Source organism: Neophocaena asiaeorientalis, unplaced genomic scaffold (genome assembly GCF_003031525.2).
Source record: "Neophocaena asiaeorientalis asiaeorientalis breed wild unplaced genomic scaffold, Neophocaena_asiaeorientalis_V1.1 scaffold155, whole genome shotgun sequence".
Classification (NCBI taxonomy): domain Eukaryota; kingdom Metazoa; phylum Chordata; class Mammalia; order Artiodactyla; family Phocoenidae; genus Neophocaena; species Neophocaena asiaeorientalis.
This window is the reverse complement of record NW_020173040.1, coordinates 444,873-463,579: the sequence shown is the minus strand read 5'-3', so window position 1 is coordinate 463,579 and position 18,707 is coordinate 444,873.

Sequence of the window (18,707 nt, the reverse complement as noted above, 5' to 3'; positions counted from 1 at the left end):
TAGTTCCCCAACCAGAGATAGAACCCGAGCGCCCTGCATTGGAAGCACGGAGTCCTAACCACTGGCCCGCCAGGGAAGTCCCACAAGAGGATATTTATGTTTATATCTAGTTTGTATTTAAGCAAAAACTATTAAGTATCCAAATCCTGATGACCTCTCCATGGGAATCAACATTCCTATCCATGGAAAGCAGAGATCTTTTCCAATTATGACCTAACGCATCCTAAGAGGTTGAGAACTGGGGAAACCTATGTAATAGATTGAGTTTATCTGTATATTTTCACGTTCAGAATAATGATTTGTATTAGGCTGTTTTGCTTAATTACCTCCCATTAGGGGAAATGTTTCTCACCTCTAGAAATTATAAAGCTGCTGGGAAATTCTTCGTGAGTCACCTTATAGAAATGGAAAATTTATTCACTGGAGTATGTCTAAATTTGTCTCCATGTAAGTCTAGATAGTAGGGACGTTGTAAAAATGGGCTTTGCAGGCAAGGTAAATTCAAATCCTGGCCTTTTTCATTTAGTATCTGGATAACTCTGGACCATTAACTCAATCCCCCAAACCTTAGTGCAGTGGAGAGCAACCAGAAGTCGCATTTCCAAGCCAAAGACACAAAGCCCATATCTCAATTTTCTTTATTACAGTAAAATGAAAAAAGTGATTTGTGCATCTATATGAAAACTATAACTTTTGTACATAGAGTATAATAATCTTCTAGGTTACTCATTTTCAAAATCAAATGACAGCATCTAAATATATAGAAGATAACTAATAGAATTTTTCTATGTAATTCAGTCATTTAATAATTAAAATTTGTGTGAATTTGCTCAAATTTTTGATCATCTTAAGCAGAGTCTGTTAATTAAGCTATTAAGACATTTTTCACCTACTGAAATGATTAAACTTTGTATTTTTTCATGATATCATTAGACATCCTTAACAAGTTTTATTCTCTTTGACAGAATAGGTATATAAACTAGCTTAGCTACTGTCATTGACTACGTCTTAAGGGGAAAACTTCTTTCTTCATTATACTACTTATTTCCTATCCATAGCACTTCTTTTTTATTTTAGATTATAAAATTACAAAAATTCTGTCACAATCTCTAAAGAAAATATGGATTTTCAGACTGTATCAAATTGCCTTAGACTTGGTATGTTTATCTATATCTGGTACCAATCATCTACCTGTCTATCTGTCTATCTGTCTATCTAGTTTTTTAATACAAAACTGGAGATACCGACAGTTTTGTTTTGGTTGAAAGAGTGGATCGTCAACTGAGTTTGTAAAGAGAAAAAAAAGCCAGTCCTCTGTGGAATATAAGGAAAATAAGGAATATTAATAAATACATGGTTTTTGAAAAAAGACAGTAAGGTTAAATTTTATTTTTTATCATGTTTAGAAATGTACACGCCATGGAATTTAACGTGCTTGTTTGACACGAGGCGTGGATGCCGCTCGGGTCTCTGGATGTTTAGATGATCTTACCCTCACGTCCTGGGGGCTTCTCCGTTGCTGTAGGTGAGTGAACAGTTAGTTTACATCCCTGGAATCCTGGGCCAACGGTGAACTTTTATCTCTGCCTGTGAATCACTATCTCTTCTAGTCTCAGGGCAGCAGGGACAACATTTACCTTTCCAAACAGAATACAATAGGGAAAAGGGAGCAGAGAATTTGGAGGCGTACTTTCAGGATTCACATCTTTGAATTTGCTGCTAATGGACTATGATCTCCAGCCATTGAACTTGACTTCCTGACCTAACCAGCTCTTGGGGTAAAGAGGGATAAAACAATACCTCATAGAATTGCTTTAGAAATTTAATGAGCTAAGGAATAATAAGGCACCTGGTATATTTTAAACTATTTATTGTTTTCCTTTTGTAAACAACTGGTATAAATCATGCCCTTAATTATCGACAGCATCTCTGTTATTTTTATTCAGCTGCATCTTCCATAAAACACTGGAGGAGCAGTTTGCAGCAGTGCTTTCTTCATCCTCCTTCCTTATCGAGAAGGAAGATACACTTATCGCTTCCCAGAGGAACACATTTAGTATTATTATTAATAGTATTTATTATTTACATATTCATTTATTACACACATGTAATTTTTATTGTTTTCTGAATTTAAGGAAATGGTACCAAGCTCTATGCATTATAGTTAAAATGATGTTAAGGTCTCTCCATGTTTATACTTTTATATCTGGCTACACAGGAAGATCTTACTAAGCTTTTCTTTGTAATTTGTGGCCCAATAGCTGGTCCTAAGCGTAAGGCACTGTTTGGGGGATATTTTCTCTGTGAGATTCTTTTATTCAATAACAGTTTCTGAAGTTTACAACTTCAGTCAACAAACAGGGGTAAGCTCAACTCTGAGCCTCAGGTGTGTGCCAGAGCTATGTGTGTGTCGGAATTGTAAGGTGGATACACATCTACCTGTCTTCCAGGTGCTGGGGAACGTGCATATGTGTGTAGATTTGCAAATCCTTTTGTCATTATCCATGGGATGTTGCCACGTTTTCCCCTATTTCTACCCTCCTCTCAGCTCACAGGTGGGTGGAGACTGCTCATACAATCGTTCGCCTCCCCAGCGTCTCGGCCATCACCTCCTAAACTAAGGCCTGTGGATACAGACACCGTCCCAGTGAAAAATATTGTAAGCATCACTGACATCTGAGAATGTAGTGACCAGCGTTCTATAAGGTTTGCCTGGGGGCATTCCCAGGACACACCATCCTGGCTTCCAGATCAAGGTGGTTTATGCTTCTATTGATAGAAGTACACACAATTCAGTGAGGGGACTGGACTGGGCAGGAAGCTGTCTGAATCGGTAGTGTTGTGGTTTTTGTTTTTTAAATTACTACCGTTCAAAATATGGCAGAGGCCTGAAATAAGATGATAGTCATTTAGTGTTATCTTGCTCTTCTTTCCCCCTCAATGCTGATTTTGCTGGTTTGTTTGTTATCTGCTCAAATCAGGACCTCTATCCTGCTGCTCTCCTTCTTACCCAGGTTACCCCAGTGACTTTCTCCTCATCAATATCAAGTTTACTTATGTCATGGCTCCAGTTTTATTTTAAGTAACAGTTTTTATCAGTGGTCTTCATAATTAGAATTATTTCCTTCTAAGACCTGAATGTTTGCAGCTAATTGAACGCAGGGGGGTGACTTATTTTGGTGGCCTGAAATAGTTTAGTTCTGCCTTCAACCAAAAAATATTGAATCTCTTGGACAGCTGCTTCTTTCTTTATCCCATGAGCTGATGTTGAAAGGGCCTTTCTTGTTTTACACTAAGTGGAGTATGTGCTGAATATAATTTCCCCACCAGCAAAGAATAAATATTTTCAAACATGATCTCTGCATGATATTAGAAATCATCAACCCGTGTCACCACATCTTAGGGCCAAGACTTTCTAATAACTCTCAATATCACATGGCTTCCTCTTCCATACCATGTTCCTAATATCCTGAAAGTCTTAATTAGTGGACCTATCACCAAATTTTTAAAAAGTCAACGAATGCGTTATTGATCTACGTCTGTATTTAATGATATAATGTGATGATGAATTACATCTCTTGAAATGGAAATTGAATTTCTCCAGAAGCAGAATTGAGAGACCTTGATGTGGGAATTCTGTAGAATTGCAGATACTTATCTCTCTTAAATGTGATCCCTAAACTTCTTCTTTAATAGCAAGAAATCCTGCCTTAATTCAGGTGCTCTAGAGGCCAAGAGAAGTGCCTCCCTTAACTAACCTTATCTAATTATCTTTACTGTCCTTATCTTCCTACTGTCTGTTATGAAATACAACTATCCAGTCCCATGGTTGCTTAATTAAATTCAGCTCATTTCAAAATTGTAATTATTTTGACAATGATACTTCAACTTACAATAATTGAATGTTGAGGTCAAGTGAATAATATCTTAAAGCCCTTCTAATTGAGGATTATTGCATAAAATAATTCACATGGGAACTCCATGAATCTGGGAACACTAAAACTAGTCAATTTTATAGGAAATGGGATCCTGGAAAAATAATTATAGTAAACAAGTATCTTTATGATTTATTGGGTTCTGAATCTGCCCAGAGCGTCTATGAGAATGTTTTCAATTTTGTTTGTTTTATAAATGAACTTCAGTGTTTGTCTTGAACTGACTTTTGAATGCCAACTGGGAAGCACCAAATTTATACTTAAAAGAATATGAAGCAGGGCAGAGAGTATAAATTATATTTAAACCAGTTAAATGTAAAATCTACATCCACTTTCTGAACATGTGTGTTAGGAACTTGTTACCAAAAATTTTTTTAAAAAGCTTTTCACTTGGAGTTGTCTAAATCCAGCCACTCCTCACACTGTTTGTTCATTTATTCCCTCTGCTACACACTGTTTTAAAGAAATGATTGAAATGGGAAAGTAATACACACACTTAAAATATTGGGAATATACAATGACTGTGATCAGCCAGACATTCCATAGTTTGAATTAAGTGTTTCTATGAAGAGCAGCAAAGTGAAGAGATTATCTCTTTTTCCTCCATATCTCCTTCTTTCTTTTATTTTTATTTGTTTCCTTCTGTTTCTGTTTTTTCTCTCTCCCATTCTTTAACTCTCTTATCAGTCCTTGGCCCTGAACCAGCACCTTTGCTTTAGCTCATGCCTTTTTCTGCTATTCACTTTGATATGATGTGTTTGTTCTGAGGGAAATTATAAGCATCAGAACTGACCTACTTTGGAACTCATATCAACATGAGGTAACCAATAAAGCGATTTGGCATGAAAAGAGTAGTGATTTGCAGAGAACAACATTTATGGTGATTTTAGCTGATTATAATGTGGGGAGTTATTTAATAATTACTCTTTGATTATAGCAATTTCCTTTTAGCAAAAATCAGAAATGTGGAGGACTTACACTTCTGGCCAAGGTAGAGTAACAGGGACTGGATTTATGGTCTTGCCTAAAACAATAAATACATAAAACCAGGAAAAGTATATATGCGTGTGTGTGTGTGTTCAAGATACTGTATTAGGCAATAAAGGAGAATAATGCCTAAGAGACAGGAAATAAACAAAGGAGCCCTATGATTTTCCAAGATTACAACCTTCAGAGAATTTTCTGGCTGGTGCCCAGGCCGTGGGGTCTCAGGCAAAGACCAGCAGATTCCCTGTGGTGAGGAGATGAGCTAAGATTCAGGGGAAACCAGAGCAGCTGAAGTTCATAGGACAGAGCATTGGAGAGAGAGGTGCACGGGGAGAACTCTGGACGTCAGCAGAAGACCCACCAAGTATTTGGTAAAGTACTGGTTACCACACACATTTGAGGAAAGTACCTGAGACTGTGAAAAGGACCATCTGGGATGATTAGAGAGAACCGTGCTGACAGTGGACTTTGAAAATGACAGTGGTTCCTGCCAGGGAGACAGGGTAACCTATAATTTATGGGGAGTTATGTAGGGTAGTGAGGCAGAGTCTTGCTTCCATTGTGGGCAATGATCAGACTAGACTAGTTATATGCTCTGGTCTTGCCTGAAAATTTTTAAGGCAAGAGTCAAAGGAATCAACCTCTTTCCAAGTAAGTTAACCATGTCCTGGAACAAAGTACAAAAATATAAAACAATCAAAATTATTCATCACCCAACAAGAGAAACACACTACGTCTGGCAGTCAATCAAAGATAACTAGGCATACCAAAAAACAAAAGCGGAATAAGGCCCATGATTAGCATAAACATCAATCAGCCAAAACTGAACTAGAACAGACATAGGAGTTAAAATTAACAAAGACATTGAAGCACATATTATAACTGCATTTCATGTATACAAAAGTTAGAGATATGGAAGACAAGAATAAAATGATTCAAACTGAAAAATAATTAGTCAAAATGGAAAAAAAATCTCATTTTAAAATCTCAAACTAGAAAATTTCTAGAAGATAATGTTTAAAGATTTTTTTAACCTGCTATCAAAAGCATGCTCCATAAAAAATTTTTTTTAATCTGTAACTTAGACATAATCAAAATTAAGAAGTATTCTTTGGGAAAAAAAGCTGTTAGGAGAAAAAAGATACAAGACCTGGAAATAACTTTGCAAAGAATACAACTAATAGGGAATTTGTTTCCAGGATGTATAAAGATATATAAAGAGCTCTCAAACCTCAATAATAAGAAAACAGACACTACAATTAATAACATGCAAAAGATTTTAACAGAAACTTAGTCAAAGATAGAGATGTCAAATATATATGAAAAAACTGCTCAATTGACTAGTCATTCAGAAAATGCAAACTAAAACCACAATGTACATGCTGTTAGAATGGCTAAAATTTAAAAAGTCTGACCAGAACAGACGTTGGTGTGGATATGGAGAAACTGGTGCTCTTATGGAGACGCTGGTGCGTTACTGGTGGGGATGCAATATTGTCCAAACACTTTGAAAAATGATTTTGCAATTTCTTTAAAGTTTAAACGTATACTTACCATATGCTCTAAGCTGTATGTCCTTACAATGAACATGATGTCCACAGAAGCTTTGTTTGTAAGAGTGGGAAACTGAAAATAACCCAAAGGCTTATTATCAGGTGAAAAGAATAAACAAAATCTGGCATATCCCTCCAATGATCCTGAGTGATAGAATTCAGAAAAGTAAGCATGCATACTCTATGTTCCCATTTATGGAAATCTCCTGAAAAAGTAAATTCATCTATAGTGAGGAGAGCAGACAGTGCTTACCCGAGGATGGGCCATAAGCGGCATGGGAGCGATGGGTCTCAAAGGAACACAAGGAAACTCTGGGTGTTTCTGTACATTCACTCTCTGGATTGAGGTGATTATTTCACATGTGTACTTGTATCACAGATTAACAAACTGTGCACCTTACGTACATGCAGTTTATTGTATGCAAATTATACCTCAATAAAAATAAATTATTTAAATGTGTAGATGGCAGGTATGAACATTTATAACTTGAATTTGCTCTGAATCAGGACAATGAGGCTATGACTTCCTTATGTGGAAGGAACTACACTATCAGAGATAGGTGTTTTGAAAGGTCTCCAAAAATGTTGATTTTTGAGGCGTTTTGTCCTTTCTTTACCCAGAACCATTCGGATGGCCATTTATTCACACTAAGGATTGGTTATCTTTAAATTGTGAACTAAAAAGTCTTAGTTTATACTTGCATCATCCCCCACCCACTACAACCCCCAAATCCACTGAACCTGTTTCACCCCTCAGAAGTTTCACTGCATTTAGTACATAAACATTTAATGGGACTAAGGAAGTGGGGAATCCATCTCTTATTTTACCCTATTGAAAAACCATCTCTAAATAGCAATGCTCGGTCCACCACTTGACAAATCAGTGTAAGGGAGGGATAATGATATTTCTAGATGACAGATCAGTTTAAAAAAAAATAAAAGCTCTAAATTGCCCTTTAATCAGAGTAATAGTCAAGGAGAAGTCGTATCTAGGCAACCATGCTGAGATGGCTGAAAATGATAAGAAGGCTTCCTCAAACCCTGGTGAGAAAAATCAGTCCACTCTCTCCTGTGTAGAAAAAGTGTGTTACATTTAATTATGTGGGATTTGGGGGGGTGAATATAAATGATGGGAATTGCCTTTTTAAAAGTCCTGTGGCTGCTCTTTATGCTGGAATGGTGGCAGAAGTCATAATAAGGACTTTTTCTAGCCTACTAAGGGCCCCAGGAAACTGCCTACTAAGAGTTCTGGGGAGGATTTTACTGATGGTATTTTCTTTGTAAATAAGAATATTCTGACGGCTTTGTGCATTAGAAGGTGCCCATGTGATTGCAGGCAGACTAAAAGGTTATATGCTTAGAGTGAGGTAGTGAAGTGAAAGGTGCAATACATAGATGTAAGCGGATGTAACGAATTTTGTGATTTTTTAGATTTGGAAATTGAAAATTTCAAGTGGAAAATGACAACTTGAGTCATAAATACATACTTAGGTTGAAGTGGTCATGGAATATCCAAGAGAAGATTTTGTAAAGACAAATACTTTTATGGATCTGGAGCTCAAGAAGTCGAGGGCTGGAGCCTGATGTTGGTGAATTTCGCAGGAATTCCTGCTGTGATTAAAGCACTAGTTTAATAGTAAAGTCAGTAGTAACTGTGGATAGTTTTCTATAATCAGCTGCAAAAACTGCAACTATGACCCACAGAGGGTCTCCATGTCACAAAAAGTGTCACACACACCCCCCAATTCATAGGTTGAAACAACCCCCACTGTGAAAGTATTTGGAGATGGGTCTTTGGGGGATGATTACGGTTCAATTAGGTCATGAGAGTGTGGCCCCATGATGAAGTTAATGCCCTTATAAAAAGAGGAGGAGACAGGGGGTGTGTGTGTGTGTGTGTGTGCGCGCACATGCACGTGCACACAAACCAAGGAAGATCATGGGAGGACACACCCCAGAAGAGCTCTCACCAAGAACCTGACCCTGCTGGCACCTTGATCTTGGACATCCAGGCTTCAGAACTGTGAGGAATAATTCTGCTGTTGACGGTGCCCAGTCTTTGGTGTTCTGTGAGAGTAACCTGAATTGACTAAAGCAAGAGTCTATTTTTCTCTGAGCCTTACTCAAATTTGCATTGTGACTCATTTTACCAGTGGTTAGAAACAAATGGTGTAACAATTTGTCTCATACAAGTAGACATCAGAAATGTGCTAGGGGATGCAAAAGCTTTTATTTTAATGGAATTTTTATCTCATTCTCTGGAACACCTGTTTATTATCAAGGCATCTAAGAAAGCTGCCACTTTTAGCCTTCTAGGTAATGTCAGCATGATGTTATCAACATGGAAGATCACCAGTATGCCCCTCGGACTTGTAGACTCATTGAAGTCCCTTTGGAATTAATTATGACACAGAGCCAGAGGTCTGATGTAGCACCTTAGGGTTCCAGGCTTGTTGGAATAGGAAAAACAAAACAAAAGTATTGGCAGGATAAACAGCTGCTTACAACATGTCAGGGCTTCAATAAATAAAGTAAAATTGGAACATCAGATGCAATTGAAGCAGCAAATTGATTCATCTGTTTTACAAAACGCACCAAGTTGGTTAGTTAAATGTGGGTGCAATAAAAATCACAGATCTGCTTCTTTCAAAACTTTTTTGATGACATTGGTCAGTTTCTCTGGGACTATATTATTGTTTATTTAAAATTAATTAATTAATTACTTTTTATTTTAGAAGGACTGGGGTTTTTACTTTTAGTTTGCTGTCAAACTATTTTTGTTTAACAGGTCAGTAAGATTAATACAGCAGCTCTTTCATTTACTGATATTATTATTCAAAATCTCTCCAAAATGGGAAATATTCAGGCATGGGTCAAGGAATCTACTGGGTCTAAATGAGAAAGATCTAAGACCAAATTCTACTTATGGTTTGCAATCCATAATCTGACACCCTGACTGTGTACGTTCTGACAGTTATTCTTTCCCGGGCGTTACTTTTGTTTCAAGTCTGTGTGCAACAATACCTGAAATGCTGAATATTTCTCTTTAATGATTGCATATTTTGTTTTTTTGATATATTGTGTTATAAGTGGCTATAAATTATTGTGTGTTTAATATGCAATAACCCAGGTAAATGGACATAGACATGAAGGCCTGAATTTTAATGGTGTTAACTGCCCAAATAAGTGTCCCTCCCCAAATAAGCACTGTCTCTCTTTAATTTAGTAGGGTTTGACATGTGATGTGACTTAAGTCGGGAAACTGGATGAATGACCATTTCTCCAGCCAGGCCTCTATCAGACTGATGTTTTGAGCTGTAAAAATCAAGTAGGGCTTTAATGAGATACCCACCTCTTCTGGAGTATGGCTGTGTCTAACCGTTCATGCCCACCCTCTTTCCTCAATCATAAACATGCTCACCTACACTCTGATAATTAAATACAACCCATGATTTTGCTATTTCCTGTTAAGTCAACAAATCCATTTTAACTGGAGTGTTTCTCACTTGTATCTTCTACTTTTGTCAAATAGCAATTATTTTTCAAGGATAATGCAACCCCCTTCAACAAATATTTACTTATCAAGGTTTTCCTAAGAGATGTATTACATTTGGGACCCTTTTGGGAAGAAGGGACGGATTTGCATATCACAAATGATCAATTATTTCTAAGTCTTTGGGTAACTTTCTGCATTTTAGAGCAAATAATTTGGAATATCATTGCAAATAATTTGACAGTGGGTACCACTGATTACAGATTCCATGGAGTCAACTGAGCCAGCATTTTAGAACTTGGAGAAATTTGAGTTATCAGATTTAATCTGGAATCTGAAACTCCATCTCTGTAAACAATTTCAGCCTAATCTAAACTCTCCTCTCCCTCCTAAGGTCACAGGATCATAGGATCCATTACTATACACAGTCTTCAGGAACTCACCAGTATGAATTCAAAATATTTTGCACTTTTCAGTGTATATCAGTTTCAACGAGCAGGGTGGGTAGAAGCCGTGGAGAGGGTTTTAGGACATGTCGGTATCTCTTCCACAAAATGTGGACGTGAGAGGGAACAGAACAGTGGGGGAGCAGCCAGAATGCAACGTGGGCTCTAAGGGTTGGTGCTTTTATTTGGTTTTGATTTTTTTTGTGTGTGTGGTATGCGGGCCTCTCACTGCTGTGGCCTCTTCCCGTTGCGGAGCACAGGCTCCGGACGCGCAGGCTCAGCGGCCATGGCTCACGGGCCCAGCCGCTCCGCGGCATGTGGGATCTTCCCAGACCGGGGCACAAACCCGTGTCCCCTGCATCAGCAGGTGGACTCCCAACCACTGCGCCACCAGGGAAGCCCTGGTTTTGATTTTTAAGGTAAGAAGCTTCAGTTTATCTTAATGCTGAAAGGAAGGGTTGTTTACAGAGGGAGAGAATGAAATTAAAGGGATAAGAGGGAATAATGGCATGGTAATGGAAAGGATCCAGAGAAAATACTCAGGAGTTTGACTAAGATAAAAGAAGAGGAAGAAGAGGAGGTATAGAAGTACATTTGGGCATGGACATGGGGAGCGTTAGGCTGGTGGTATTGAGTGGATTATTTATACCAATTTATATCCATTTGCTAATTGAGGAATATTTATCGAGTCCTATTTTCTGACCGATACTACAGTGAACATTGGGGATACAGTGTGAAAAAGATGAGATATTTGTTTCTCTAGAGTTTACATTGTATCTTTTAAAAAAACCCTTAGAGTAACTGGGATAGAGAGGAAGACATTTGGGTCTTCCTGGTGAAATCTTTTATGAATTAGGATCAGCATCCAAAAGAGTGAGAGAAGGGCTTCCCTGGTGGCACAGTGGTTGAGAGTCCGCCTGCCAATGCAGGGGACACGGGTTCGTGCCCCGGTCCGGGAAGATCCCACATGCCACGGAGCGGCTGGGCCCGTGAGCCATGGCCGCTGAGCCTGCGTGTCCGGAGCCTGTGCTCCGCAATGGGAGAGGCCACAACAGTGAGAGGCCCGCGTACCGCAAAAACAAAAACAAAAACAAAAACTGAGCCTGGCATTCTTGTGGAATTTCCTCTCTAAGCATTTACCAAGTTCTAAGCAGCTGAGGGATGAATGACTAAGGAATGAAAAGCAAAATGGAAGCTAAGAAGCTGGACCCTAACCAGAGAAGAGTAGGGGTTCTGGTGAGAACCAGGAGTTTCCCATGGACTCCTGCAAAGGGCTAGACCTGGAGAGTAGAGAGTGTTGCTGAAAACAGGCAAGCCCTCGCTAAGCCACTTCTATCTCTGAGTGCATCAAGGTGAGCTTCTGCCCTGGTAACCCTGGACTGGAATAAAATCAAATATGGTCTGGAGAAAGACAACATCGTGTAGAGCATCTACTTCTTTTCACGTCCAACCTTCAACAAAAATCACTCGACATCCTTCTCCTGTGGAGGAGACCCAGAGGTAAAACAGGTAGTAGCTATCTATCTCAAATTCTTAACTATGATGAATATGTTTAAAAAATTTCATAACAAGATAGAAAATTTCTTCAGAGAACTAGAATTTATGAAATAGAACCAAAAGGAAATTCTAGATCTGTAATAACTATTATTATTTCTATTATAAAATAATGATAATAATCTAGTTGATGTGTTTAGTAGTACATTTGAAACAGTAGAAGAGAGTATTAGTAAACTGAATTATAGGTCAGGAGAAAATACACAGAATAAAGCCCAAAGAGAAAACAGAATGGGAAATACAGAAAAAAGGTTACAAGATTTATATGGGCCTTGGTGAAAAGGTATAGCATACATTTAATCTGATTCCCAGGATGATAAAGACAGAAGAGAGAGAGAGAGAGAGAAAGGCAGAAGCAATATATGAAGAAAGGCTGTTCAAAAAATTTCCAAATCTGACAAAAGATATTAATTCACAGTTTCAAGAAATCACAGATTCATCCTCAAGCCTAATAAATGCAATAATAATCACACCTTGAGACACAATGGTTAAATTTCACAAAACAAAGATAGAGAGGAGAAAACAGTCTTAAAATCATGCAGAGATATTACCTTTAAAATCATCCAGAGCTGTTACCAAAGATTATTTTAAAGGGACTAAAGCAGAAACAATGGGATGGCTTCTTTACACTGCAAAAAACAAAAACTATGAAAATATAATTCTATACTCAGAGAAAATAGACTTTAAAGAATAAAGACCAAATATAGATGTTTTCAGGCAAAGAAAATCTGAACTAATTGACATAGTTCTTTGGCAGAAACAAAGTGATTCCAGAATCTTGGTACTGCAGGAAGAAGTGAAAAGCCAGGAAGGTTAGCATGCACTTAATAATAAATAGATGTTAATTATCTAAAACGATAGTCATGTTAGTATATGGTGTTCAGAATAAGATTTGTGTCCCTTTTGCTGAGGGAGGGAGAGTGGGACGTGGACCCCACAGCCCAGGCCAGGCTCCTGTTCTGACACTGAAGCGTTGTTCATGCTTCAGTGTGTTTAAGATGAGTCTTCCTCAGAACCATCACTGACTTTTATCTTTTAATACACAAACTTGGCTAAATAGTTGAAGGAAATGCAAAGGACTTGGAAGCCGTGGTGAGATACCTAAACTCACAAGCTTACCTTCTGTCTTGCATTTTGGACTCTCTGCCTTTCCTACCATTAAAGATGAAATTTAACTTTTGAGCCAAAGGCTTCTACTCTGATCCCAAGTCTTGGTGATGTTCTTTATTTCTAGTCCCTGAGCTGCCTTAGCACCAGTCAAGACATTGACAACAGACACAAATTACTCTTTTTTGGACAAAGTGTCTTTCCTGATACCCTCTTTCAGCAGTTTGAAAGGGATAAGACTGGTATAAAGGCCCTAAGCTAGAACATTGTATGTAAGTGATGACCTCTCATTTCATTCTTTTCTTTTGGGAGTCACAGTACATTTTGTCTTAAGATCTGTTTCTATGTGCGAAAAAAAAAAAAAAGAATTTCAAAATGATGGCCACTTCTAGTTACAGACAAAATGTAGTAAGAGTTTTCCACTCTGTTCTTCCAAGTGATTACAGTTAAAAACCTTGGACAATACATAAAAAGCAAATATCAAAAACCTCTTAAAGATGGATAAAAGAAAAGTCAGGCTGGCTAAGGATGTTGAGATGTGAGAAAGGACACAGTGGTGCGCTCCTTTTTTCTTTATCCCCTGTATATGGGAAGCACTACCTCCTACATATCCCATCCTGGAGAAGCTCTTGACCCCGAAATGGAACGGGTGAAGATGAGAAAAGGTCCAAGGAAGAACCCACTTTGTCCAGCCAAAGAGGCTGCCAGGGGTGTCCCAGCAGGACAGAGTCTTCCACAAGAACCAGTGAACCCCCACTGGGCACCAGCAAATGACCATCCTCACTCCCTGCCTCAGGGGGCTCTGTGTCTGGTGGGTAACTGAGTGGAGCCCCAAAGGTGTGAGCACTGACTACAGTGACAAGAACCAGTCAGACCGCAGATCAGCTGTGGTGTAGCATTCCAGCAGCATGACCAGAGAGAATTGCAAAGGCTTTGCAAATTGAATTTTAATTCACGATCCACAAAGTAGCCAGGACCTATGTGCTAGACCTAGGTAGGATGGCTACCTGCTAAAGTAGAAGATTTAAATAGGAACCAAAGTGTCACAGGGCAATACCCAATATGTCCAGGACACAAGTGAAAATTAGTTGCACACCAAGAAACAGAATATTTCAGCTCTGATGAGCTCTGACAAAGAACAGACACTAACAATGAGATAAACATGCTCTAATTATCTGACAGGATCTTTTGTCTTCAAGTAGTTACTTGGTGACTTAAAAAACAAAACAAAACAAAACCCCCCAAAAAAACCCTGAATAACATGCCTGCTCTTTTGCTATGGAAATAGTAACCTGCACATTTAAACAACCCTTGTAGACTCTTAATTGGACATTATATAAATAAACTGACAGGCTCTTGGAAAGTGGATCCATGTTTAAAAGATGAAACCTAGAAAGGTGAGTTATTCCACAAATACGCCAGCTAGATCCCTTCTAGGGAGATTCAATCAGAATCCCTGCCTTCTAGGAACTAACAATCGGTCCGTAGAGATGAGATACATCTGTGGGTGACACAGTGTAGTCAAACCCTAGATTATTTATGCCCAAATACACATCATTGGGCATGAATGAGTGGCCAGGAGAAATCTATTCTCATCTTCTTTTGAAAGTTCATTTGAGAGAATGGTAGGAAGCCTGGTGGATTGAGGTGGACACGTGAAGAATTTTTTATGTTTGTAACTTCAAATACACACAGATATATCTCTCATATCTCTGCAGGTGTCAGAGGGAAGACAGTTAGTGAGGAAACGCTCCATCCAGTTACATGATGCACACCACCCCCAAAACAGAGTATGCTTGCCTGTCATTGTTTGGAAAAATTTTGTGCATGGTCACTTACTAAAAGCTATTTATATAGTGCAGAACAGTTTTTAAAAAATAGAAAATAAATATTTTAAATCACAGACACAGTTAATCTGTTGATGTCTTTTCTTCCCATTTTTTTCCTAGTAATTTTTCTATCCTATGTTATATTATCTTGATGTAACTTAACCAGATACCTGGGAGTTATTTTTTATTCTTTGAGAGGAAATATCAGAGTGGAGTAGAAATGAGGTATACATTGTATGTTTGAATTTAATAATGAAGAGTCCTACAACCAGAGGTGATGCAGTTTCTCCACCACTGCACCATTGCCCAAATCCACAGAGGCCAACGTGAGGGTTCAGATTATGAAGCCGAATCCAAGACAAGCACTCAGGCTTGGAAGTGGATGTGTCCGTGCAGAACAAGAGAGTCAGAGACTGTGCAGCTGGACAGACTTCCTTTTCAGTCGCATCAGGGCAAAGAGGAGGTGTTAAGAATCTTCACCAAATCCTCAATTAGAAGGAATGAGCGTCCATCACTTGGGAAAACTTTCAGTTTCTTAAAAGGTTTAATATAGACCTGCTCTATGAGCTGACAATTTAATCCCTGGATATTTATCTCAGAGAAATAAAAACATAAGTACACACACACATACACACAACACACACAACTTCAAAAGTTTATAATAACTTTACTCAAAATAATCAGAACGTCTGGAAACAGCCCAAATGTCCATTGAGAGGGAGCATGAATGAACCAATTGTAACTTATTCACTTCTCAGCAGGCCATCTGAAGGAGCTACCAACAAACACAACCACATGGATGGATTTCAAAATAACACTTTGCTGAGTTAAAGAAGTCAGATACAGAAGAGCATGTATGTCTAATTCCTCTTCCATGAGGCTCAAGAACAGAAAAAATGAGTCTGACATGATAGAAATCAGAAGGATTGCCTGTGGGAAGCTGGGGACCAGTGAAAGGGGCACAAAGGAAATTGTATAAAGGGAATCTCTGTATCTTCATTAGGATGGTCTGACAAGGGTGAATGCATTTTTCAAAACCCATTTAATTGTATACTTAAGATCTGTGTTTCATTGTGTGCATATTTTACCTAAAAATGTCTGTGTGGAGAAAAACACAGAAAGGCTGAGGAAATATGCCAGATTAAAGTCTATCCATCCATCCATCCATCCATCCACCCATCTACTTATCTATGCATCTATCATCTGTATATTGATCAATTGACCAGTCTGTACATCTATCAATCATCTGTAGATCAGTCAATTGACCCATTCATCCATCCAGTGATCCTTATCTATCTATCTATCTATCTATCTATCTATCATCTATCTTAGTCACTGAGACCCCATCAAAAAGTGCTGAATATTGATTGCTATTATTACTATTATACGTTTCAAGGATTTCAGTGGTTAGCACGGTTGGTGATCTTTCCACCACTGCAAGCTTATGAGGTGGGTGTCCTTTCAAAGTTTGGGACAATCATTCTCACCACTTCTTGGGATTTTCATAAAGTTCCTAATTAAAGAATGTTTTGAGTATTGGTAAACAGCTGGACCAACATATCCTTTCCCAGAGGCAGATACCCTAAACCCTCATCGCACAGTCCTGGGCACTTTTTCTCCCAATGGAGCTGAGGACTTTGCCGCTGTGAGCTGGAATTGATGCTCTGGTTACCTGTGCCACACACTGAAGCCTCCTCAGGAAGATGCCTATCAAAACCTTTTCTGGTGATTTTCTCTTTCTGATGTATGAGAACAGCATTAGCCTTCACTAACCTTTTTAACATCAAATTAGTCATTTTCTCCAACACTCTCTAATAGCATCCAGGACATCTCTATGTTATAGCATTAATGCACTGCCTTTTAATTACTTCAGATACCTGATATGTCTTTAGTGAGGCAGGAAAATACACATTGTTGGCAGAGTAACAGGAGCCCTATCATGCTAGCTATTCTATCTGAGTCACTGAATAATCTCGAGATAAGTCTGTGCTTCCCAGACATTTTGAAGACTAGTCATCTTTAAGGGATACAATATAAATTTTTCACCTGTTACTGTAATTCACCAGAGCCACTTATCATTCTGCTGGCCAGATAAATGAATTAAATACTTTATATAAAAAATTCACGGTTGTATCTAAATCATTAGAAGTTCTTTATAGTCACTTTATGATTTTTGACTAATGATTTTGTCAACTCTTACCATTTGCCAGACATATTTTAGGTGCTGAGAACACTGTAGTTAAAAAAATAAAAGAAAGAAATATATACCCTCACAGAAATGTAATTTTAGTTGAGTTTGGTGGACAATCAATAGGTAGACCATCAGTATATAACATGTCAGGGAAATAATCAGTTAGAGGGAAATAAAGCACAATACGGACCATATTGGAAGGCAGAAGTGGCCCCTTAATGTGTATGTCAGCAGGTTATCTAAGGTGATGCCTAAAGCTCAGCCTTACAAGGTGTATGGGACTCACGGTGTGGGTATCTGAGAGACAGGAGGAGTAGCTAACCATCGTGAGGGCCGTTAATTCAGGTACAGAGACGAGGCTGGTGTTGGGCTAAAATGAAAGGGTGAGAAATGGCAAATGAGAGCAAGGAGGTGGTGGGGTGTCTACGTCGTGTAGGTGCTTGTCGACTGTGATGAAGAATATTTTATTCTGAGCTATAAAGCCATTGCCCAGTGCGGAGCAGAAGAGTAACACTGAAGGACTTCTGTGTGTAAGGATCTCTCCCATTGCTGCACAGAGAGTGGACACCGTGGTCATCAGGTGATGTTGCCACATTCCAGGTGGGATGTGATGATGGCTTGGATTGGAATCAGGTGTTAACCGTGCAGGGCGTCGTCTGTTTTAAAGGAGACATACACTCCTATTTGCTGATGTTTTCTGGTTTGCATATGGAAACAAAAAAGAAAATCGCTAGAATTCTCAAAGCATCTGGACTGCAGAACTGAATGGATGATGTTGCCGTTTGCTGAGACAGGGAGCAGAGCAGAAGTGCCAGACTGGGGCAGAGTGTTGACAAGGATGCCTACTTTCAACAAGGGGCCAAAGATGCAAATCGGCCTTGTGGTCTATGAGCAAGTGGGCATTGGATGCAAAGTACACAGAGAAGCTCTGGACCAGAAACTGTATCTGGGACACACCTTTGGCCACGGTCTGTGTCTGCAACACTCCTGCCTCCCTTTCCTGACTGTGTGTGGGTCTTGTCTTCAGAAAATAGATTCTATTATTTTTTGTTTGTTTGTTTCCCACTTGCAGACATTTCTCACGTTCAGTGCCCTGCTCTTGGGAGTGCTTCTGGAATGCTCGAATGAGCAGTGACGGAAACCGTGATGATCCAGCACCATCTGGGGGAAGGAAAGGGGGTGTCAGACCCTGTTGGAATGTGACAGTTGCACCAAAGTGGCTGTGCTCTCAGAGTCAGAGGGAGCTGCCTGAACCTGATGAAACACAGACACCTTATCCCGTGGGGCTGACTCTACAGACCCCCACCCCCCGTTCCCGAAGCCAGGGAGAATCTGAAGCCCCAAGTCTACCCTTCTTTTAAAAAAATGTATATTAACCACCAGACAGTGCCACTGCCCTCAAGAATGAAATGCACTGATTTTGATTTACTGACTGTCCTCAGCAGGAACATGTGTCTTCACCAACAACTGCAATTGGTGAATTCTCAACAGCCCTGATACTTCTCTTCAGGGACGTCTACACAGCATGACTGTCTCCTCCATCCTCCCCTTGTTCTCCTTACATGTAGTACATGCCCACAAATGACTATGGAAATACTATGCTGTTGATAAT